This window comes from Taudactylus pleione, unplaced genomic scaffold (genome assembly GCF_031769625.1).
Source record: "Taudactylus pleione unplaced genomic scaffold, aTauple2 ptg000112l, whole genome shotgun sequence".
Lineage (NCBI taxonomy): Eukaryota > Metazoa > Chordata > Amphibia > Anura > Myobatrachidae > Taudactylus > Taudactylus pleione.
The window spans coordinates 7,023-33,473 of NW_028284514.1; the positions used below are offsets into that span (position 1 = coordinate 7,023).

General features: G+C 49.5%; 1 protein-coding gene across 2 annotated transcripts in view; it reads left to right on the plus strand.

Annotated features, from left to right (window-relative positions):
• Positions 1 to 18,437: 18,437 nt before the first annotated feature.
• The window catches only part of BICDL2 (BICD family like cargo adaptor 2), a 76,196-nt gene continuing 68,182 nt past the window's right edge, over positions 18,438 to 26,451 (plus strand). For both annotated transcript variants that reach the window (XM_088471176.1, XM_088471179.1), the window contains exon 1: positions 18,438 to 18,501. The gene's annotated coding sequence lies outside the window, so the exon portion shown is untranslated. The remainder of the gene's footprint in view (positions 18,502 to 26,451) is intronic.

Genomic DNA, 26,451 nt, shown 5'->3' on the forward strand with positions numbered 1-26,451 from the left:
CATGGAAGATACTGCAGCATAGAATGGCATGGGTTAGTATTTCCCATGGCAGCCTCAGCTGAGATAGAAGGTAGGGAAATGTTTCTGTGTAGGGAGGTAAAACGCATCATATGGAAACCACACAGCACATGGAAGATGCTGCAGCATAGAATGGCATGGGTTAGTATTTCCCATGGCAGCCTCAGCTGAGATAGAAGGTAGGGAAATGTTTGTGTAGGGAGGTAAAATGCGTCATATGGAAACCACACAGCACATGTACACATGGAAGATGCAGCGTAGAGTGGCATGGGTTAGTATTCCGCATGACAGCCTCATCTGAGATACAAGGTAGAGAAATGTTTCTGTGTAGGGAGGTAAAACGTGTAATATATAGAAACCACACAGCACATGTACACATGGAAGATGCTGCAGCATAGAATGGCATGGGTTAGTATTCCTGATGGCAGCCTCAGCTGAGATAGAAGGTAGAGAAATGTTTCTGTGTAGGGAGGTAAAACGCATCATATAGAAACCATACAGCACATGTACACATGGAAGATGCTGCAGCATAGAATGGCATGGGTTAGTATTCCCCATGACAGCCTCATCTGAGATAGAAGGTAGGGAAATGTTTGTGTAGGGAGGTAAAATGCATCATATGGAAACCACACAGCACATGTACACATGGAAGATACTGTAGCATAGAATGGCATGGGTTAGTATTCCTAATGGCAGTCTCATCTGAGATAGAAGGTAGGGAAATGTTTGTGTAGGGAGGTAAAACGCGTCATATAGAAATCAAACAGCACATGTACACATGGAACATACTGCAGCATAGACTTGTCCAAACCGGTGTCAGTCTATCATATGCTCTTTTATAGTGTCCCATTCAATACAATCTGTGCGTCTATAATCTACATATAATATTACCCCGTGGCAGGTAATAGGGGTGTGGTTTGCACTAGTCACTGTAATAAGTAGTGTAATAGTTACTATAGTATAATCTTCCTGTTACAGTTGTAGATATTAGGCTGTGGTGACGCCAGGCTGATGCCCTCCTTTGTCAAATGACTAATATGGGGCAGTCCTAGTGACAAATGAGGATTCTCAGTTTAGGAGGACTCGGCAATCCTGCACCCCAATATAAAGTCAGGACAGCAGCTCGGACCCCATCCTCTGCCCCAGCATTTGCCATTTACAGTTTGGGGGGGAACTAACCAGAATGTAACATTGAGCAAAACAACCTTTGTACATTATTGCAGCACGTAATGTAATTATCTGTGTAACCCAAACAGACCAGTATCTGCGATTAGCCCCTTTACTGCTGCGTATTCCCCATAGATTACAACAGGCAGGAAAACTGCAGAGTAAATATAATCCCGTCACACAGTGCTTCAGTCATGGATCAATCCCTTACCAGAGATCCCTGGAGTCTGGGCTTTGTAGACCCCCAGTAATGAGTATACAGCAGGCAGGGGACTGGGGGGGTATAGGAATAGACACTATATATACATCAGACTGGGCTTCCCCTGAGGCAGTAACTGAGAGGGGCTCGGTGTACCCCCAGTGATGTGTATACAGCAGGCTGGGGGGGATAGGAATAGACACTATATATACTGTACATCAGACTGGGCTTCCCCTGAGGCAGTAACTGAGAGGGGCTTGGTGTACCCCCAGTGATGTGTATACAGCAGGCAGGGGGACTGGGGGGATATAGACACTATATATACATCAGACTGGGCTTCCCCTGAGGCAGTCACTGAGAGGGGCTTGGTGTACCCCCAGTGATGTGTATACAGCAGGCAGGGGGACTGGGGGATATAGACACTATATATACATCAGACTAGGCTTCCCCTGAGGCAGTCACTGAGAGGGGATTGGTGTACCCCCAGTGATGTGTATACAGCAGGCAGGGGGACTGGGGGATATAGACACTATATACATCAGACTGGGCTTCCCCTGAGGCAGTCACTGAGAGGGGCTCGGTGTACCCCCAGTGATGTGTATACAGCAGGCAGGGGACAGGGGGGATATAGACACTATATATACATCAGACTGGGCTTCCCCTGAGGCAGTCACTGAGAGGGGCTCGGTGTACCCCCAGTGATGTGTATACAGCAGGCAGGGGGACTGGGGGGATATAGACACTATATATACGTCAGACTGGGCTTCACCTGGGGCAGTCACTGAGAAGGGCTCGGTGTACCCCCAGTGATGTGTATACAGCAGGCAGGGGGACTGGGGGGATATAGACACTATATATACGTCAGACTGGGCTTCACCTGGGGCAGTCACTGAGAAGGGCTCGGTGTACCCCCAGTGATGTGTATACAGCAGGCAGGGGACTGGGGGGATATAGACACTATATATACATCAGACTGGGCTTCCCCTGAGGCAGTCACTGAGAGGGGCTCGGTGTACCCCCAGTGATGTGTATACAGCAGGCAGGGGGACGGGGGATATAGACACTATATATACCTCAGACTGGGCTTCCCCTGGGGCAGTCACTGAGAGGGGCTCGGTGTACCCCCAGTGATGTGTATACAGCAGGCAGGGGGACTGGGGGGATATAGACACTATATATACATCAGACTGAGCTTTCCCTGAGGCAGTCACTGAGAGGGGCTCGGTGTACCCCCAGTGATGTGTATACAGCAGACGGGGACTGGGGGGATATAGACACTATATATACATCAGACTGGGCTTCCACTGAGGCAGTCACTGAGAGGGGCTCGGTGTACCCCCAGTGATGTGTATACAGCAGGCAGGGGCACTGGGGGGATGTAGACACTATATATACATCAGACTGGGCTTCCCCTGGGGCAGTCACTGTGAGGGGCTCGGTGTACCCCCAGTGATGTGTATACAGCAGGCAGGAGGACTGGGGGATATAGACACTATATACATCAGACTGGGCTTCCCCTGAGGCAGTCACTGAGAGGAGCTCGGTGTACCCCCAGTGATGTGTATACAGCAGGCAGGGGGACTGGGGGATATAGACACTATATACATCAGACTGGGCTTCCCCTGAGGCAGTCACTGAGAGGGGCTCGGTGTACCCCCAGTGATGTGTATACAGCAGGCAGGGGGACTGGGGGGATATAGACACTATATATACGTCAGACTGGGCTTCACCTGGGGCAGTCACTGAGAAGGGCTCGGTGTACCCCCAGTGATGTGTATACAGCAGGCAGGGGACTGGGGGGATATAGACACTATATATACATCAGACTGGGCTTCCCCTGAGGCAGTCACTGAGAGGGGCTCGGTGTACCCCCATTGATGTGTATACAGCAGGCAGGGGGACTGGGGGGATATAGACACTATATACATCAGACTGGGCTTCCCCTGAGGCAGTCACTGAGAGGGGCTCGGTGTACCCCCAGTGATGTGTATACAGCAGGCAGGGGACTGGGGGGATATAGACACTATATATACATCAGACTGGGCTTCCCCTGAGGCAGTCACTGAGAGGGGCTCGGTGTACCCCCAGTGATGTGTATACAGCAGGCAGGGGGACTGGGGGGATATAGACACTATATATACATCAGACTGGGCTTCCCCTGAGGCAGTCACTGAGATGGGCTCGGTGTACCCCCAGTGATGTGTATACAGCAGGCAGGGGACAGGGGGGATATAGACACTATATATACATCAGACTGGGCTTCCCCTGAGGCAGTCACTGAGAGGGGCTTGGTGTACCCCCATTGATGTGTATACAGCAGGCAGGGGGACTGGGGGGATATAGACACTATATATACATCAGACTGGGCTTCCCCTGAGGCAGTCACTGAGAGGGGCTTGGTGTACCCCCATTGATGTGTATACAGGAGGCAGGGGGACTGGGGGGATATAGACACTATATATACATCAGACTGGGCTTCCCCTGAGGCAGTCACTGAGAGGGGCTCGGTGTACCCCCAGTGATGTGTATACAGCAGGCAGGAGGACTGGGGGGATATAGACACTATATATACATCAGCCTGGGCTTCCCCTGAGGCAGTCACTGAGAGGGGCTCGGTGTACCCCCAGTGATGTGTATACAGCAGGCAGGGGGACTGGGGGGGATATAGACTCTATATATACATCAGACTGGGCTTCCCCTGAGGCAGTCACTGAGAGGGGCTCGGTGTACCCCCAGTGATGTGTATACAGCAGGCAGGGGACTGGGGGGATATAGACACTATATATACATCAGACTGGGCTTCCCCTGAGGCAGTCACTGAGAGGAGCTCGGTGTACCCCCAGTGATGTGTATACAGCAGACAGGGGGACTGGGGGATATAGACACTATATATACATCAGACTGGGCTTCCCCTGAGGCAGTAACTGAGAGGAGCTCGGTGTACCCCCAGTGATGTGTATACAGCAGGCAGGGGCACTGGGGGGATGTAGACACTATATATACATCAGACTGGGCTTCCCCTGGGGCAGTCACTGAGAGGGGCTCGGTGTACCCCCAGTGATGTGTATACAGCAGGCAGGGGGACTGGGGGGATATAGACACTATATATACATCAGACTGGGCTTCCCCTGGGGCAGTCACTGAGCGGAGCTCGGTGTACCCCCAGTGATGTGTATACAGCAGGCAGGGGGACTGGGGGGATATAGACACTATATATACATCAGACTGGGCTTCCCCTGAGGCAGTCACTGAGAGGGGCTTGGTGTACCCCCAGTGATGAGTATACAGCAGGCAGGGGACTGGGGGGGATATAGACTCTATATATACATCAGACTGGGCTTCCCCTGAGGCAGTCACTGAGAGGGGCTCGGTGTACCCCCAGTGATGTGTATACAGCAGGCAGGGGGACTGGGGGGATATAGACACTATATATACATCAGACTGGGCTTCCCCTGGGGCAGTCACTGAGCGGAGCTCGGTGTACCCCCAGTGATGTGTATACAGCAGGCAGGGGGACTGGGGGGATATAGACACTATATATACATCAGACTGGGCTTCCCCTGAGGCAGTCACTGAGAGGGGCTTGGTGTACCCCCAGTGATGAGTATACAGCAGGCAGGGGACTGGGGGGATATAGACACTATATATACATCAGACTGAGCTTTCCCTGAGGCAGTCACTGAGAGGGGCTCGGTGTACCCCCAGTGATGTGTATACAGCAGACAGGGGGACTGGGGGGATATAGACACTATATATACATCAGACTGGGCTTCCCCTGAGGCAGTCACTGAGAGGGGCTCGGTGTACCCCCAGTGATGTGTATACAGCAGGCAGGGGCACTGGGGGGATGTAGACACTATATATACATCAGACTGGGCTTCCCCTGGGGCAGTCACTGAGAGGGGCTCGGTGTACCCCCAGTGATGTGTATACAGCAGGCAGGAGGACAGGGGGATATAGACACTATATACATCAGACTGGGCTTCCCCTGAGGCAGTCACTGAGAGGAGCTCGGTGTACCCCCAGTGATGTGTATACAGCAGGCAGGGGGACTGGGGGATATAGACACTATATACATCAGACTGGGCTTCCCCTGAGGCAGTCACTGAGAGGGGCTCGGTGTACCCCCAGTGATGTGTATACAGCAGGCAGGGGACTGGGGGGATATAGACACTATATACATCAGACTGGGCTTCCCCTGAGGCAGTCACTGAGAGGGGCTCGGTGTACCCCCAGTGATGTGTATACAGCAGGCAGGGGACTGGGGGGATATAGACACTATATATACATCAGACTGGGCTTCCCCTGAGGCAGTCACTGAGAGGTGCTCGGTGTACCCCCAGTGATGTGTATACAGCAGGCAGGGGACAGGGGGGATATAGACACTATATATACATCAGACTGGGCTTCCCCTGAGGCAGTCACTGAGAGGGGCTTGGTGTACCCCCATTGATGTGTATACAGCAGGCAGGGGGACAGGGGGGATATAGACACTATATATACATCAGACTGGGCTTCCCCTGAGGCAGTCACTGAGAGGTGCTCGGTGTACCCCCAGTGATGTGTATACAGCAGGCAGGGGGACTGGGGGGGCTATAGACACTATATATACATCAGACTGGGCTTCCCCTGAGGCAGTCACTGAGAGGGGCTCGGTGTACCCCCAGTGATGTGTATACAGCAGGCAGGGGACAGGGGGGATATAGACACTATATATACATCAGACTGGGCTTCCCCTGAGGCAGTCACTGAGAGGGGCTTGGTGTACCCCCATTGATGTGTATACAGCATGCAGGGGGACTGGGGGGATATAGACACTATATATACATCAGACTGGGCTTCCCCTGAGGCAGTCACTGAGAGGGGCTTGGTGTACCCCCATTGATGTGTATACAGCAGGCAGGAGGACTGGGGGGATATAGACACTATATATACATCAGACTGGGCTTCCCCTGAGGCAGTCACTGAGAGGGGCTCGGTGTACCCCCAGTGATGTGTATACAGCAGGCAGGGGGACTGGGGGGATATAGACACTATATACATCAGACTGGACTTCCCCTGAGGCAGTCACTGAGAGGGGCTCAGTGTACCCCCAGTGATGTGTATACAGCAGGCAGGGGGACTGGGGGGATATAGACACTATATATACATCAGACTGGGCTTCCCCTGAGGCAGTCACTGAGAGGGGCTTGGTGTACCCCCAGTGATGTGTATACAGCAGGCAGGGGGACAGGGGGGATATAGACACTATATACATCAGACTGGGCTTCCCCTGAGGAAGTCACTGAGAGGAGCTCGGTGTACCCCCAGTGATGTGTATACAGCAGGCAGGGGGACTGGGGGGGATATAGACTCTATATATACATCAGACTGGGCTTCCCCTGAGGCAGTCACTGAGAGGGGCTCGGTGTACCCCCAGTGATGTGTATACAGCAGGCAGGGGGACTGGGGGGATATAGACACTATATATACGTCAGACTGGGCTTCCCCTGAGGCAGTCACTGAGAGGGGCTTGGTGTACCCCCAGTGATGTGTATACAGCAGGCAGGGGACTGGGGGGATATAGACACTATATATAGATCAGACTGGGCTTCCCCTGAGGCAGTCACTGAGAGGGGCTCGGTGTACCCCCAGTGATGTGTATACAGCAGGCAGGGGACAGGGGGGATATAGACACTATATATACATCAGACTGGGCTTCCCCTGAGGCAGTCACTGAGAGGGGCTCGGTGTACCCCCAGTGATGTGTATACAGCAGGCAGGGGTACTGGGGGGATATAGACACTATATATATATCAGACTGGGCTTCCCCTGAGGCAGTCACTGAGAGGGGCTTGGTGTACCCCCATTGATGTGTATACAGCAGGCAGGGGGACTGGGGGGATATAGACACTATATACATCAGACTGGGCTTCCCCTGAGGCAGTCACTGAGAGGGGCTCGGTGTACCCCCAGTGATGTGTATACAGCAGGCAGGGGGACTGGGGGATATAGACACTATATATACATCAGACTGGGCTTCCCCTGAGGCAGTCACTGAGAGGGGCACGGTGTACCCCCAGTGATGTGTATACAGCAGGCAGGGGGACTGGGGGGATATAGACACTATATATACATCAGACTGGGCTTCCCCTGAGGCAGTCACTGAGAGGGGCTTGGTGTACCCCCAGTGATGTGTATACAGCAGGCAGGGGACAAGGGGGATATAGACACTATATATACATCAGACTGGGCTTCCCCTGAGGCAGTCACTGAGAGGGGCTCTGTGTACCCCCATTGATGTGTATACAGCAGGCAGGAGGACTGGGGGGATATAGACACTATATATACATCAGACTGGGCTTCCCCTGAGGCAGTCACTGAGAGGGGCTCGGTGTACCCCCAGTGATGTGTATACAGCAGGCAGGGGACTGGGGGGATATAGACACTATATACATCAGACTGGGCTTCCCCTGAGGCAGTCACTGAGAGGGGCTCGGTGTACCCCCAGTGATGTGTATACAGCAGGCAGGGGGACTGGTGGGATATAGACACTATATATACATTAGACTGGGCTTCCCCTGAGGCAGTCACTGAGAGGGGCTAGGTGTACCCCCAGTGATGTGTATACAGCAGGCAGGGGGACTGGGGGTATATGGACACTATATATACATCAGACTGGGCTTCCCCTGAGGCAGTCACTGAGAGGGGCTCGGTGTACCCCCAGTGATGTGTATACAGCAGGCAGGAGGACTGGGGGATATAGACACTATATACATCAGACTGGGCTTCCCCTGAGGCAGTCACTGAGAGGAGCTCGGTGTACCCCCAGTGATGTGTATACAGCAGGCAGGGGGACTGGGGGATATAGACACTATATATACATCAGACTGGGCTTCCCCTGAGGCAGTCACTGAGAGGGGCTCGGTGTACCCCCAGTGATGTGTATACAGCAGGCAGGGGGACTGGGGGGATATAGACACTATATATACGTCAGACTGGGCTTCACCGGGGGCAGTCACTGAGAGGGGCTCGGTGTACCCCCAGTGATGTGTATACAGCAGGCAGGGGGACTGGGGGGATATAGACACTATATATACGTCAGACTGGGCTTCACCTGGGGCAGTCACTGAGAGGGGCTCGGTGTACCCCCAGTGATGTGTATACAGCAGGCAGGGGACTGGGGGGATATAGACACTATATATACATCAGACTGGGCTTCCCCTGAGGCAGTCACTGAGAGGGGCTCGGTGTACCCCCAGTGATGTGTATACAGCATGCAGGGGACAGGGGGGATATAGACACTATATATACATCAGACTGGGCTTCCCCTGAGGCAGTCACTGAGAGGGGCTTGGTGTACCCCCATTGATGTGTATACAGCAGGCAGGGGGACTGGGGGGATATAGACACTATATATACATCACACTGGGCTTCCCCTGAGGCAGTCACTGAGAGGGGCTCGGTGTACCCCCAGTGATGTGTATACAGCAGGCAGGGGACAGGGGGGATATAGACACTATATATACATCAGACTGGGCTTCCCCTGAGGCAGTCACTGAGAGGGGCTTGGTGTACCCCCATTGATGTGTATACAGCAGGCAGGGGGACTGGGGGGATATAGACACTATATATACATCAGACTGGGCTTCCCCTGAGGCAGTCACTGAGAAGGGCTCGGTGTACCCCCATTGATGTGTATACAGCAGGCAGGGGGACTGGGGGGATATAGACACTATATATACATCAGACTGGGCTTCCCCTGAGGCAGTCACTGAGAGGGGCTTGGTGTACCCCCATTGATGTGTATACAGCAGGCAGGGGGACTGGGGGGATATAGACACTATATATACATCAGACTGGGCTTCCCCCGAGGCAGTCACTGAGAGGGGCTCGGTGTACCCCCAGTGATGTGTATACAGCAGGCAGGGGGACTGGGGGATATAGACACTATATATACATCAGACTGGGCTTCCCCTGAGGCAGTCACTGAGAGGGGCTCGGTGTACCCCCAGTGATGTGTATACAGCAGGCAGGGGGACTGGGGGGATATAGACACTATATATACGTCAGACTGGGCTTCACCTGGGGCAGTCACTGAGAGGGGCTCGGTGTACCCCCAGTGATGTGTATACAGCAGGCAGGGGGACTGGGGGGATATAGACACTATATATACGTCAGACTGGGCTTCACCTGGGGCAGTCACTGAGAGGGGCTCGGTGTACCCCCAGTGATGTGTATACAGCAGGCAGGGGACTGGGGGGATATAGACACTATATATACATCAGACTGGGCTTCCCCTGAGGCAGTCACTGAGAGGGGCTCGGTGTACCCCCAGTGATGTGTATACAGCATGCAGGGGACAGGGGGGATATAGACACTATATATACATCAGACTGGGCTTCCCCTGAGGCAGTCACTGAGAGGGGCTTGGTGTACCCCCATTGATGTGTATACAGCAGGCAGGGGGACTGGGGGGATATAGACACTATATATACATCACACTGGGCTTCCCCTGAGGCAGTCACTGAGAGGGGCTCGGTGTACCCCCAGTGATGTGTATACAGCAGGCAGGGGACAGGGGGGATATAGACACTATATATACATCAGACTGGGCTTCCCCTGAGGCAGTCACTGAGAGGGGCTTGGTGTACCCCCATTGATGTGTATACAGCAGGCAGGGGGACTGGGGGGATATAGACACTATATATACATCAGACTGGGCTTCCCCTGAGGCAGTCACTGAGAGGGGCTTGGTGTACCCCCATTGATGTGTATACAGCAGGCAGGGGGACTGGGGGGATATAGACACTATATATACATCAGACTGAGCTTCCCCTGAGGCAGTCACTGAGAGGGGCTTGGTGTACCCCCATTGATGTGTATACAGCAGGCAGGGGGACTGGGGGGATATAGACACTATATATACATCAGACTGGGCTTCCCCTGAGGCAGTCACTGAGAGGGGCTTGGTGTACCCCCATTGATGTGTATACAGCAGGCAGGGGGACTGGGGGATATAGACTCTATATATACATCAGACTGGGCTTCCCCTGAGGCAGTCACTGAGAGGGGCTCGGTGTACCCCCAGTGATGTGTATACAGCAGGCAGGGGGACTGGGGGGATATAGACACTATATATACGTCAGACTGGTCTTCACCTGGGGCAGTCACTGAGAGGGGCTCGGTGTACCCCCAGTGATGTGTATACAGCAGGCAGGGGGACTGGGGGGATATAGACACTATATATACGTCAGACTGGGCTTCACCTGGGGCAGTCACTGAGAGGGGCTCGGTGTACCCCCAGTGATGTGTATACAGCAGGCAGGGGACTGGGGGGATATAGACACTATATATACATCAGACTGGGCTTCCCCTGAGGCAGTCACTGAGAGGGGCTCGGTGTACCCCCAGTGATGTGTATACAGCATGCAGGGGACAGGGGGGATATAGACACTATATATACATCAGACTGGGCTTCCCCTGAGGCAGTCACTGAGAGGGGCTTGGTGTACCCCCATTGATGTGTATACAGCAGGCAGGGGGACTGGGGGGATATAGACACTATATATACATCACACTGGGCTTCCCCTGAGGCAGTCACTGAGAGGGGCTCGGTGTACCCCCAGTGATGTGTATACAGCAGGCAGGGGACAGGGGGGATATAGACACTATATATACATCAGACTGGGCTTCCCCTGAGGCAGTCACTGAGAGGGGCTTGGTGTACCCCCATTGATGTGTATACAGCAGGCAGGGGGACTGGGGGGATATAGACACTATATATACATCAGACTGGGCTTCCCCTGAGGCAGTCACTGAGAGGGGCTTGGTGTACCCCCATTGATGTGTATACAGCAGGCAGGGGGACTGGGGGGATATAGACACTATATATACATCAGACTGGGCTTCCCCCGAGGCAGTCACTGAGAGGGGCTCGGTGTACCCCCAGTGATGTGTATACAGCAGGCAGGGGGACAGGGGGGATATAGACACTATATATACATCAGACTGGGCTTCCCCTGAGGCAGTCACTGAGAGGGGCTTGGTGTACCCCCATTGATGTGTATACAGCAGGCAGGGGGACTGGGGGGATATAGACACTATATATACATCAGACTGGGCTTCCCCTGAGGCAGTCACTGAGAGGGGCTTGGTGTACCCCCATTGATGTGTATACAGCAGGCAGGGGACAGGGGGGATATAGACACTATATATACATCACACTGGGCTTCCCCTGAGGCAGTCACTGAGAGGGGCTCGGTGTACCCCCAGTGATGTGTATACAGCAGGCAGGGGACAGGGGAGATATAGACACTATATATACATCAGACTGGGCTTCCCCTGAGGCAGTCACTGAGAGGGGCTTGGTGTACCCCCATTGATGTGTATACAGCAGGCAGGGGGACTGGGGGGATATAGACACTATATATACATCAGACTGGGCTTCCCCTGAGGCAGTCACTGAGAGGGGCTTGGTGTACCCCCATTGATGTGTATACAGCAGGCAGGGGGACTGGGGGGATATAGACACTATATATACATCAGACTGGGCTTCCCCTGAGGCAGTCACTGAGAGGGGCTTGGTGTACCCCCATTGATGTGTATACAGCAGACAGGGGGACTGGGGGGATATAGACACTATATATACATCAGACTGGGCTTCCCCCGAGGCAGTCACTGAGAGGGGCTCGGTGTACCCCCAGTGATGTGTATACAGCAGGCAGGGGGACAGGGGGGATATAGACACTATATATACATCAGACTGGGCTTCCCCTGAGGCAGTCACTGAGAGGGGCTTGGTGTACCCCCATTGATGTGTATACAGCAGGCAGGGGGACTGGGGGGATATAGACACTATATATACATCACACTGGGCTTCCCCTGAGGCAGTCACTGAGAGGGGCTTGGTGTACCCCCATTGATGTGTATACAGCAGGCATGGGGACTGGGGGGATATAGACACTATATATACATCAGACTGGGCTTCCCCTGAGGCAGTCACTGAGAGGGGCTCGGTGTACCCCCAGTGATGTGTATACAGCAGACAGGGGGACTGGGGGGATATAGACACTATATATACATCAGACTGGGCTTCCCCTGAGGCAGTCACTGAGAGGGGCTTGGTGTACCCCCAGTGATGATTATACAGCAGGCAGGGGGACTGGGGGGATATAGACACTATATATACATCAGACTGGGCTTCCCCTGAGGCAGTCACTGAGAGGGGCTTGGTGTACCCCCATTGATGTGTATACAGCAGGCAGGGGGACTGGGGGGATATAGACACTATATATACATCACACTGGGCTTCCCCTGAGGCAGTCACTGAGAGGGGCTTGGTGTACCCCCATTGATGTGTATACAGCAGGCATGGGGACTGGGGGGATATAGACACTATATATACATCAGACTGGGCTTCCCCTGAGGCAGTCACTGAGAGGGGCTCGGTGTACCCCCAGTGATGTGTATACAGCAGACAGGGGGACTGGGGGGATATAGACACTATATATACATCAGACTGGGCTTCCCCTGAGGCAGTCACTGAGAGGGGCTTGGTGTACCCCCAGTGATGAGTATACAGCAGGCAGGGGGACTGGGGGGATATAGACACTATATATACATCAGACTGGGCTTCCCCTGAGGCAGTCACTGAGAGGGGCTTGGTGTACCCCCAGTGATGTGTATACAGCAGGCAGGGGGACGGGGGATATAGACACTATATATACATCAGACTGGGCTTCCCCTGAGGCAGTCACTGAGAGGGGCTTGGTGTACCCCCAGTGATGTGTATACAGCAGACAGGGGGACTGGGGGGATATAGACACTATATATACATCAGACTGGGTTTCCCCTGAGGCAGTCACTGAGAGGGGCTTGGTGTACCCCCAGTGATGTGTATACAGCAGGCAGGGGGACAGGGGGGATATAGACACTATATACATCAGACTGGGCTTCCCCTGAGGCAGTCACTGAGAGGAGCTCGGTGTACCCCCAGTGATGTGTATACAGCAGGCAGGGGGACTGGGGGGGATATAGACTCTATATATACATCAGACTGGGCTTCCCCTGAGGCAGTCACTGAGAGGGGCTCGGTGTACCCCCAGTGATGTGTATACAGCAGGCAGGGGGACTGGGGGGATATAGACACTATATATACGTCAGACTGGGCTTCCCCTGAGGCAGTCACTGAGAGGGGCTCGGTGTACCCCCAGTGATGTGTATACAGCAGGCAGGGGACTGGGGGGATATAGACACTATATATAAATCAGACTGGGCTTCCCCTGAGGCAGTCACTGAGAGGGGCTCGGTGTACCCCCAGTGATGTGTATACAGCAGGCAGGGGACAGGGGGGATATAGACACTATATATACATCAGACTGGGCTTCCCCTGAGGCAGTCACTGAGAGGGGCTTGGTGTACCCCCAGTGATGTGTATACAGCAGGCAGGGGGACAGGGGGGATATAGACACTATATACATCAGACTGGGCTTCCCCTGAGGCAGTCACTGAGAGGAGCTCGGTGTACCCCCAGTGATGTGTATACAGCAGGCAGGGGGACTGGGGGGGATATAGACTCTATATATACATCAGACTGGGCTTCCCCTGAGGCAGTCACTGAGAGGGGCTCGGTGTACCCCCAGTGATGTGTATACAGCAGGCAGGGGGACTGGGGGGATATAGACACTATATATACGTCAGACTGGGCTTCCCCTGAGGCAGTCACTGAGAGGGGCTCGGTGTACCCCCAGTGATGTGTATACAGCAGGCAGGGGACTGGGGGGATATAGACACTATATATAAATCAGACTGGGCTTCCCCTGAGGCAGTCACTGAGAGGGGCTTGGTGTACCCCCAGTGATGTGTATACAGCAGGCAGGGGACAGGGGGGATATAGACACTATATATACATCAGACTGGGCTTCCCCTGAGGCAGTCACTGAGAGGGGCTTGGTGTACCCCCATTGATGTGTATACAGCAGGCATGGGGACTGGGGGGATATAGACACTATATATACATCAGACTGGGCTTCCCCTGAGGCAGTCACTGAGAGGGGCTTGGTGTACCCCCATTGATGTGTATACAGCAGGCAGGGGGACTGGGGGGATATAGACACTATATATACATCAGACTGGGCTTCCCCTGAGGCAGTCACTGAGAGGGGCTTGGTGTACCCCCATTGATGTGTATACAGCAGGCAGGGGGACTGGGGGGATATAGACACTATATATACATCAGACTGGGCTTCCCCCGAGGCAGTCACTGAGAGGGGCTCGGTGTACCCCCAGTGATGTGTATACAGCAGGCAGGGGGACAGGGGGGATATAGACACTATATATACATCAGACTGGGCTTCCCCTGAGGCAGTCACTGAGAGGGGCTTGGTGTACCCCCATTGATGTGTATACAGCAGGCAGGGGGACTGGGGGGATATAGACACTATATATAAATCAGACTGGGCTTCCCCTGAGGCAGTCACTGAGAGGGGCTTGGTGTACCCCCATTGATGTGTATACAGCAGGCAGGGGGACTGGGGGGATATAGACACTATATATACATCAGACTGGGCTTCCCCTGAGGCAGTCACTGAGAGGTGCTCGGTGTACCCCCAGTGATGTGTATACAGCAGGCAGGGGACAGGGGGGATATAGACACTATATATACATCAGACTGGGCTTCCCTTGAGGCAGTCACTGAGAGGGGCTTGGTGTACCCCCATTGATGTGTATACAGCAGGCAGGGGGACTGGGGGGATATAGACACTATATATACATCAGACTGGGCTTCCCCTGAGGCAGTCACTGAGAGGGGCTCGGTGTACCCCCAGTGATGTGTATACAGCAGGCAGGGGACAGGGGGGATATAGACACTATATATACATCAGACTGGGCTTCCCCTGAGGCAGTCACTGAGAGGGGCTTGGTGTACCCCCATTGATGTGTATACAGCAGGCAGGGGGACTGGGGGGATATAGACACTATATATACATCAGACTGGGCTTCCCCTGAGGCAGTCACTGAGAGGGGCTTGGTGTACCCCCATTGATGTGTATACAGCAGGCAGGGGGACTGGGGGGATATAGACACTATATATACATCAGACTGGGCTTCCCCTGAGGCAGTCACTGAGAGGGGCTTGGTGTACCCCCATTGATGTGTATACAGCAGGCAGGGGGACTGGGGGGATATAGACACTATATATACATCAGACTGGGCTTCCCCCGAGGCAGTCACTGAGAGGGGCTCGGTGTACCCCCAGTGATGTGTATACAGCAGGCAGGGGGACAGGGGGGATATAGACACTATATATACATCAGACTGGGCTTCCCCTGAGGCAGTCACTGAGAGGAGCTCGGTGTACCCCCAGTGATGTGTATACAGCAGGCAGGGGGACTGGGGGGGATATAGACTCTATATATACATCAGACTGGGCTTCCCCTGAGGCAGTCACTGAGAGGGGCTTGGTGTACCCCCAGTGATGTGTATACAGCAGGCAGGGGGACGGGGGATATAGACACTATATATACATCAGACTGGGCTTCCCCTGAGGCAGTCACTGAGAGGGGCTTGGTGTACCCCCAGTGATGTGTATACAGCAGGCAGGGGGACAGGGGGGATATAGACACTATATACATCAGACTGGGCTTCCCCTGAGGCAGTCACTGAGAGGAGCTCGGTGTACCCCCAGTGATGTGTATACAGCAGGCAGGGGGACTGGGGGGGATATAGACTCTATATATACATCAGACTGGGCTTCCCCTGAGGCAGTCACTGAGAGGGGCTCGGTGTACCCCCAGTGATGTGTATACAGCAGGCAGGGGGACTGGGGGGATATAGACACTATATATACGTCAGACTGGGCTTCCCCTGAGGCAGTCACTGAGAGGGGCTCGGTGTACCCCCAGTGATGTGTATACAGCAGGCAGGGGACTGGGGGGATATAGACACTATATATACATCAGACTGGGTTTCCCCTGAGGCAGTCACTGAGAGGGGCTTGGTGTACCCCCAGTGATGTGTATACAGCAGGCAGGGGGACTGGGGGGATATAGACACTATATATACATCAGACTGGGTTTCCCCTGAGGCAGTCACTGAGAGGGGCTCGGTGTACCCCCAGTGATGTGTATACAGCAGGCAGGGGGACTGGGGGGATATAGACACTATATATACATCAGACTGGGCTTCCCCTGAGGCAGTCACTGAGAGGGGCTCGGTGTACCCCCAGTGATGTGTATACAGCAGGCAGGGGGACAGGGGGGATATAGACACTATATACATCAGACTGGGCTTCCCCTGAGGCAGTCACTGAGAGGAGCTCGGTGTACCCCCAGTGATGTGTATACAGCAGGCAGGGGGACTGGGGGGGATATAGACTCTATATATACATCAGACTGGGCTTCCCCTGAGGCAGTCACTGAGAGGGGCTCGGTGTACCCCCAGTGATGTGTATACAGCAGGCAGGGGGACTGGGGGGATATAGACACTATATATACGTCAGACTGGGCTTCCCCTGAGGCAGTCACTGAGAGGGGCTCGGTGTACCCCCAGTGATGTGTATACAGCAGGCAGGGGACTGGGGGGATATAGACACTATATATAAATCAGACTGGGCTTCCCCTGAGGCAGTCACTGAGAGGGGCTCGGTGTACCCCCAGTGATGTGTATACAGCAGGCAGGGGACAGGGGGGATATAGACTCTATATATACATCAGACTGGGCTTCCCCTGAGGCAGTCACTGAGAGGGGCTCGGTGTACCCCCAGTGATGTGTATACAGCAGGCAGGGGGACTGGGGGGATATAGACACTATATATACGTCAGACTGGGCTTCCCCTGAGGCAGTCACTGAGAGGGGCTCGGTGTACCCCCAGTGATGTGTATACAGCAGGCAGGGGACTGGGGGGATATAGACACTATATATAAATCAGACTGGGCTTCCCCTGAGGCAGTCACTGAGAGGGGCTCGGTGTACCCCCAGTGATGTGTATACAGCAGGCAGGGGACTGGGGGGATATAGACACTATATATAAATCAGACTGGGCTTCCCCTGAGGCAGTCACTGAGAGGGGCTCGGTGTACCCCCAGTGATGTGTATACAGCAGGCAGGGGACAGGGGGGATATAGACTCTATATATACATCAGACTGGGCTTCCCCTGAGGCAGTCACTGAGAGGGGCTCGGTGTACCCCCAGTGATGTGTATACAGCAGGCAGGGGGACTGGGGGGATATAGACACTATATATACGTCAGACTGGGCTTCCCCTGAGGCAGTCACTGAGAGGGGCTCGGTGTACCCCCAGTGATGTGTATACAGCAGGCAGGGGACTGGGGGGATATAGACACTATATATAAATCAGACTGGGCTTCCCCTGAGGCAGTCACTGAGAGGGGCTCGGTGTACCCCCAGTGATGTGTATACAGCAGGCAGGGGACAGGGGGGATATAGACACTATATATAAATCAGACTGGGCTTCCCCTGAGGCAGTCACTGAGAGGGGCTCGGTGTACCCCCAGTGATGTGTATACAGCAGGCAGGGGGACTGGGGGGATATAGACACTATATATACGTCAGACTGGGCTTCCCCTGAGGCAGTCACTGAGAGGGGCTCGGTGTACCCCCAGTGATGTGTATACAGCAGGCAGGGGACTGGGGGGATATAGACACTATATATAAATCAGACTGGGCTTCCCCTGAGGCAGTCACTGAGAGGGGCTCGGTGTACCCCCAGTGATGTGTATACAGCAGGCAGGGGACAGGGGGGATATAGACACTATATATACATCAGACTGGGCTTCCCCTGAGGCAGTCACTGAGAGGGGCTCGGTGTACCCCCAGTGATGTGTATACAGCAGGCAGGGAAGTGGAGTATATACTATATAGATACTATATGTAATATGTAATGAGGTTGTGCCGGCTCCCTGCCCTGCAGTGTGTCAGGGATAGGCTTACTGACGGCCTGTGTATGAGGAAGGGGGGTGATTGTGTATAAGCCGTCTCCTCCTGTACTAACCACACCTGTTATTTGTGTACGTTGTGGTGTAGGGAGGTGGAGAGTGAGACACAGGGAGTAAGAGACCGCTCACCTGCAGCTCTGACGGACATGCTCTACTCTGAGAGACATCCTGACCCACCAGGTGAGAGACTCTGCTTTATAGCCACATGCTGTGTGTGTGTCTTATACTGTGACAAGTAGTGTGTGTTATACTGTGACAAGTAGTGTGTCTTATACTGTGACAAGTAGTGTGTCTTATACTGTGACAAGTAGTGTGTCTTATACTGTGACAAGTAGTGTGTGTTATACTGTGACAAGTAGTGTGTGTTACTCTGTGACAAGTAGTGTGTGTTATACTGTGACAAGTAGTGTGTCTTATACTGTGACAAGTAGTGTGTGTTATACTGTGACAAGTAGTGTGTCTTATACTGTGACAAGTAGTGTGTCTTATACTGTGACAAGTAGTGTGTCTTATACTGTGACAAGTAGTGTGTCTTATACTGTGACAAGTAGTGTGTCTTATACTGTGACAAGTAGTGTGTGTTATACTGTGACAAGTAGTGTGTGTTACTCTGTGACAAGTAGTGTGTGTTATACTGTGACAAGTAGTGTGTCTTATACTGTGACAAGTAGTGTGTGTTATACTGTGACAAGTAGTGTGTCTTATACTGTGACAAGTAGTGTGTCTTATACTGTGACAAGTAGTGTGTCTTATACTGTGACAAGTAGTGTGTCTTATACTGTGACAAGTAGTGTGTCTTATACTGTGACAAGTAGTGTGTCTTATACTGTGACAAGTAGTGTGTCTTATACTGTGACAAGTAGTGTGTGTTATACTGTGACAAGTAGTGTGTGTTACTCTGTGACAAGTAGTGTGTGTTATACTGTGACAAGTAGTGTGTGTTACTCTGTGACAAGTAGTGTGTGTTATACTGTGACAAGTAGTGTGTCTTATACTGTGACAAGTAGTGTGTGTTACTCTGTGACAATTAGTGTGTGTTATACTGTGACAAGTAGTGTGTGTTATACTGTGACAAGTAGTGTGTGTTATACTGTGACAAGTAGTGTGTGTGTCTTATACTGTGACAAGTAGTGTGTGTTATACTGTGACAAGTAGTGTGTGTTATACTGTGATAACTAGTGTGTGTGTTATACTGTGACAAGTAGTGTGTGTTATACTGTGACAAGTAGTGTGTGTTACTCTGTGACAATTAGTGTGTGTTACTCTGTGACAAGTAGTGTGTGTTATACTGTGACAAGTAGTGTGTGTGTCTTATACTGTGACAAGTAGTGTGTGTTATACTGTGACAAGTAGTGTGTGTTATACTGTGACAAGTAGTGTGTCTTATACTGTGACAAGTAGTGTGTGTTATACTGTGACAAGTAGTGTGTGTTATACTGTGACAAGTAGTGTGTGTTACTCTGTGACAAGTAGTGTGTGTTATACTGTGACAAGTAGTGTGTCTTATACTGTGACAAGTAGTGTGTCTTATACTGTGACAAGTAGTGTGTCTTATACTGTGACAAGTAGTGTGTGTGTTATACTGTGACAAGTAGTGTGTGTTATACTGTGACAAGTAGTGTGTGTGTTATACTGTGACAAGTAGTGTGTGTTATACTGTGACAAGTAGTGTGTCTTATACTGTGACAAGTAGTGTGTGTTATACTGTGACAAGTAGTGTGTGTTACTCTGTGACAAGTAGTGTGTGTTATACTGTGACAAGTAGTGTGTCTTATACTGTGACAAGTAGTGTGTGTTACACTGTGACAAGTAGTGTGTGTTATACTGTGACAAGTAGTGTGTGTTATACTGTGACAAGTAGTGTGTTACTCGGTGACAAGTAGTGTGTGTTATACTGTGACAAGTAGTGTGTCTTATACTGTGACAAGTAGTGTGTGTTACTCTGTGACAAGTAGTGTGTGTTATACTGTGACAAGTAGTGTGTGTTACTCTGTGACAAGTAGTGTGTGTCTTATACTGTGACAAGTAGTGTGTGTTACTCTGTGACAAGTAGTGTGTGTCTTATACTGTGACAAGTAGTGTGTGTTACTCTGTGACAAGTAGTGTGTGTCTTATACTGTGACAAGTAGTGTGTGTTACTCGGTGACAAGTAGTGTGTGTGTTATACTGTGACAAGTAGTGTGTGTTATACTGTGACAAGTAGTGTGTGTGTTATACTGTGACAAGTAGTGTGTGTTATACTGTGACAAGTAGTGTGTGTGTTATACTGTGACAAGTAGTGTGTGTTATACTGTGACAAGTAGTGTGTGTTACACTGTGACAAGTAGTGTGTGTTACACTGTGACAAGTAGTGTGTGTCTTATACTGTGACAAGTAGTGTGTGTTATACTGTGACAAGTAGTGTGTGTTATACTGTGACAAGTAGTGTGTGTTACACTGTGACAAGTTGTGTGTGTTATACTGTGACAAGTAGTGTGTTATACTGTGACAAGTAGTGTGTGTTACTCTGTGACAAGTAGTGTGTGTTACTCTGTGACAAGTAGTGTGTGTTACACTGTGACAAGTTGTGTGTGTTATACTGTGACAAGTAGTGTGTGTTACTCTGTGACAAGTAGTGTGTGTTATACTGTGACAAGTAGTGTGTGTTACACTGTGACAAGTAGTGTGTGTTATACTGTGACAAGTAGTGTGTCTTATACTGTGACAAGTAGTGTGTCTTATACTGTGACAAGTAGTGTGTGTTACACTGTGACAAGTTGTGTGTGTTATACTGTGACAAGTAGTGTGTTATACTGTGACAAGTAGTGTGTGTTACTCTGTGACAAGTAGTGTGTGTTATACTGTGACAAGTAGTGTGTGTTATACTGTGACAAGTAGTGTGTGTTACTCGGTGACAAGTAGTGTGTGTTACTCTGTGACAAGTAGTGTGTGTCTTATACTGTGACAAGTAGTGTGTGTCTTATACTGTGACAAGTAGTGTGTGTTACTCTGTGACAAGTAGTGTGTGTTATACTGTGACAAGTAGTGTGTGTTACTCTGTGACAAGTAGTGTGTGTCTTATACTGTGACAAGTAGTGTGTGTTACTCGGTGACAAGTAGTGTGTGTGTTATACTGTGACAAGTAGTGTGTGTTATACTGTGACAAGTAGTTTGTGTGTTATACTGTGACAAGTAGTGTGTGTTATACTGTGACAAGTAGTGTGTGTTACTCTGTGACAAGTAGTGTGTGTTATACTGTGACAAGTAGTGTGTGTTACTCTGTGACAAGTAGTGTGTGTTATACTGTGACAAGTAGTGTGTGTTACTCAGTGACAAGTAGTGTGTGTTACTCTGTGACAAGTAGTGTGTGTTACTCTGTGACAAGTAGTGTGTGTTACTCGGTGACAAGTAGTGTGTGTTACTCTGTGACAAGTAGTGTGTGTTACTCTGTGACAAGTAGTGTGTGTTACTCTGTGACAAGTAGTGTGTGTTACACTGTGACAAGTTGTGTGTGTTACTCTATGACAAGTAGTGTGTGTTATACGGTGACAAGTAGTGTGTGTTACTCTGTGACAAGTAGTGTGTGTTATACGGTGACAAGTAGTGTGTGTTACTCTGTGACAAGTAGTGTGTGTTATACGGTGACAAGTAGTGTGTGTCTTATACTGTGACAAGTAGTGTGTTTTACTCTGTGACAAGTAGTGTGTGTTATACTGTGACAAGTAGTGTGTGTTACTCTGTGACAAGTAGTGTGTGTTATACTGTGACAAGTAGTGTGTGTTATACTGTGACAAGTAGTGTGTGTTACTCGGTGACAAGTAGTGTGTGTTATACTGTGACAAGTAGTGTGTGTTATACTGTGACAAGTAGTGTGTGTGTTATACTGTGACAAGTAGTGTGTGTTATACTGTGACAAGTAGTGTGTCTTATACTGTGACAAGTAGTGTGTGTTATACTGTGACAAGTAGTGTGTGTTACTCAGTGACAACTAGTGTGTGTTACACTATGACAAGTAGTGTGTGTTACTCTATGACAAGTAGTGTGTGTTATACTGTGACAAGTAGTGTGTGTTACTCTATGACAAGTAGTGTGTGTTATACTGTGACAAGTAGTGTGTGTTACTCTATGACAAGTAGTGTGTGTTACTCTATGACAAGTTGTGTGTGTTACTGTATGACAAGTAGTGTGTGTTACTCTGTGACAAGTAGTGTGTGTTATACTGTGACAAGTAGTGTGTGTTATACTGTGACAAGTAGTGTGTGTTACTGTATGACAAGTAGTGTGTGTTATACTGTGACAAGTAGTGTGTGTTACTGTATGACAAGTAGTGTGTGTTATACTGTGACAAGTAGTGTGTGTTATACTGTGACAAGTAGTGTGTGTTACTCAGTGACAACTAGTGTGTGTTACTCTATGACAAGTAGTGTGTGTTATACTGTGACAAGTAGTGTGTGTTACTCAGTGACAACTAGTGTGTGTTATACTGTGACAAGTAGTGTGTGTTACTCAGTGACAAGTAGTGTGTGTTACTCAGTGACAAGTAGTGTGTGTTACTCTGTGACAACTAGTGTGTGTTACTCTATGACAAGTAGTGTGTGTTACTCTATGACAAGTAGTGTGTGTTATACGGTGACAAGTAGTGTGTGTTACTCTGTGACAAGTAGTGTGTGTTACACTGTGACAAGTAGTGTGTGTTATACTGTGACAAGTAGTGTGTCTTATACTGTGACAAGTAGTGTGTGTTACTGTATGACAAGTAGTGTGTGTTATACTGTGACAAGTAGTGTGTGTTACTGTATGACAAGTAGTGTGTGTTATACTGTGACAAGTAGTGTGTGTTATACTGTGACAAGTAGTGTGTGTTATACTGTGACAAGTAGTGTGTGTTACTCAGTGACAACTAGTGTGTGTTACTCTATGACAAGTAGTGTGTGTTACTCTATGACAAGTAGTGTGTGTTATACTGTGACAAGTAGTGTGTGTTATACTGTGACAAGTAGTGTGTGTTATACTGTGACAAGTAGTGTGTGTCTTATACTGTGACAAGTAGTGTGTATTATACTGTGACAAGTAGTGTGTGTTACTCAGTGACAACTAGTGTGTGTTACTCTGTGACAAGTAGTGTGTGTTATACTGTGACAAGTAGTGTGTGTTACTCAGTGACAACTAGTGTGTGTTACTCTGTGACAAGTAGTGTGTGTTATACTGTGACAAGTAGTGTGTGTTATACTGTGACAAGTAGTGTGTGTTATACTGTGACAAGTAGTGTGTGTTACACTGTGACAAGTAGTGTGTGTTATACTGTGACAAGTAGTGTGTGTTACACTGTGACAAGTAGTGTGTGTTACACTGTGACAAGTAGTGTGTGTTACACTGTGACAAGTAGTGTGTGTTATACTGTGACAAGTAGTGTGTGTTATACTGTGACAAGTAGTGTGTGTTATACTGTGACAAGTAGTGTGTGTTACTCAGTGACAACTAGTGTGTGTTACTCTGTGACAAGTAGTGTGTGTTATACTGTGACAAGTAGTGTGTGTTATACTGTGACAAGTAGTGTGTGTTATACTGTGACAAGTAGTGTGTGTTACTCTGTGACAAGTAGTGTGTGTTATACTGTGACAAGTAGTGTGTGTTATACTGTGACAAGTAGTGTGTGTTATACTGTGACAAGTAGTGTGTGTTACTGTATGACAAGTAGTGTGTGTTATACTGTGACAAGTAGTGTGTGTTATACTGTGACAAGTAGTGTGTGTTACTGTATGACAAGTAGTGTGTGTTATACTGTGACAAGTAGTGTGTGTTATACTGTGACAAGTAGTGTGTGTTATACTGTGACAAGTAGTGTGTGTTATACGGTGACAAGTAGTGTGTGTTACTCAGTGACAAGTAGTGTGTGTTACTCAGTGACAACTAGTGTGTGTTATACGGTGACAAGTAGTGTGTGTTATACGGTGACAAGTAGTGTGTGTTATACTGTGACAAATAGTGTGTCTTATACTGTGACAAGTAGTGTGTCTTATACTGTGACAAGTAGTGTGTGTTATACTGTGACAAGTAGTGTGTGTTACTCAGTGACAACTAGTGTGTGTTATACTGTGACAAGTAGTGTGTGTTATACTGTGACAAGTAGTGTGTGTTATACTGTGACAAGTTGTGTGTGTTACTCAGTGACAAGTAGTGTGTGTTACACTGTGACAAGTAGTGTGTGTTATACTGTGACAAGTAGTGTGTGTTACTCTGTGACAAGTAGTGTGTGTTATACTGTGACAAGTAGTGTGTCTTATACTGTGACAAGTAGTGTGTGTTACACTGTGACAAGTAGTGTGTGTTATACTGTGACAAGTAGTGTGTGTTATACTGTGACAAGTAGTGTGTGTTACTCTGTGACAAGTAGTGTGTGTTACTCTGTGACAAGTAGTGTGTGTTACTCTGTGACAAGTAGTGTGTGTTACTCGGTGACAAGTTGTGTGTGTTACTCAGTGACAAGTAGTGTGTGTTACTCAGTGACAACTAGTGTGTGTTATACTGTGACAAGTAGTGTGTGTTATACTGTGACAAGTAGTGTGTGTTACTCTGTGACAAGTAGTGTGTGTTATACTGTGACAAGTAGTGTGTCTTATACTGTGACAAGTAGTGTGTGTTATACTGTGACAAGTAGTGTGTGTTACTCTGTGACAAGTAGTGTGTGTTACTCTGTGACAAGTAGTGTGTGTTACTCGGTGACAAGTTGTGTGTGTTACTCGGTGACAAGTTGTGTGTGTTACTCGGTGACAAGTTGTGTGTGTTACTCAGTGACAAGTAGTGTGTGTTACTCAGTGACAACTAGTGTGTGTTATACTGTGACAAGTAGTGTGTGTTATACTGTGACAAGTAGTGTGTGTTACTCTGTGACAAGTAGTGTGTGTTATACTGTGACAAGTAGTGTGTCTTATACTGTGACAAGTAGTGTGTGTTACACTGTGACAAGTAGTGTGTGTTACACTGTGACAAGTAGTGTGTGTTATACTGTGACAAGTAGTGTGTGTTACTCTGTGACAAGTAGTGTGTGTTACTCTGTGACAAGTAGTGTGTGTTACTCGGTGACAAGTTGTGTGTGTTACTCAGTGACAAGTAGTGTGTGTTACTCAGTGACAACTAGTGTGTGTTATACTGTGACAAGTAGTGTGTGTTATACGGTGACAAGTAGTGTGTGTTACTCAATGACAAGTAGTGTGTGTTACTCTGTGACAAGTAGTGTGTGTTATACTGTGACAAGTAGTGTGTGTTACTCTGTGACAAGTAGTGTGTGTTACACTGTGACAAGTAGTGTGTGTTACTCAGTGACAACTAGTGTGTGTTATACTGTGACAACTAGTGTGTGTTATACTGTGACAAGTAGTGTGTGTTACTCTGTGACAAGTAGTGTGTGTTACTCTGTGACAAGTAGTGTGTGTTACTCTGTGACAAGTAGTGTGTGTTATACTGTGACAAGTAGTGTGTGTTACTCAGTGACAACTAGTGTGTGTTATACTGTGACAAGTAGTGTGTGTTATACTGTGACAAGTAGTGTGTGTTACTCTGTGACAAGTAGTGTGTGTTATACTGTGACAAGTAGTGTGTGTTATACTGTGACAAGTAGTGTGTGTTATACTGTGACAAGTAGTGTGTGTTATACTGTGACAAGTTGTGTGTGTTACTCAGTGACAAGTAGTGTGTGTTACACTGTGACAAGTAGTGTGTGTTACTCTGTGACAAGTAGTGTGTGTTACACTGTGACAAGTAGTGTGTCTTATACTGTGACAAGTAGTGTGTGTTACTCTGTGACAAGTAGTGTGTGTTACTCTGTGACAAGTAGTGTGTGTTACACGGTGACAAGTTGTGTGTGTTACTCAGTGACAAGTAGTGTGTGTTACTCAGTGACAACTAGTGTGTGTTATACTGTGACAACTAGTGTGTGTTATACTGTGACAAGTAGTGTGTGTTATACTGTGACAAGTAGTGTGTGTTACTCAGTGACAAGTAGTGTGTGTGTTATACTGTGACAAGTAGTGTGTGTGTTATACTGTGACAAGTAGTGTGTGTTACTCTGTGACAAGTAGTGTGTGTTACTCAGTGACAAGTAGTGTGTGTTACTCTGTGACAAGTAGTGTGTGTTACTCTGTGACAAGTAGT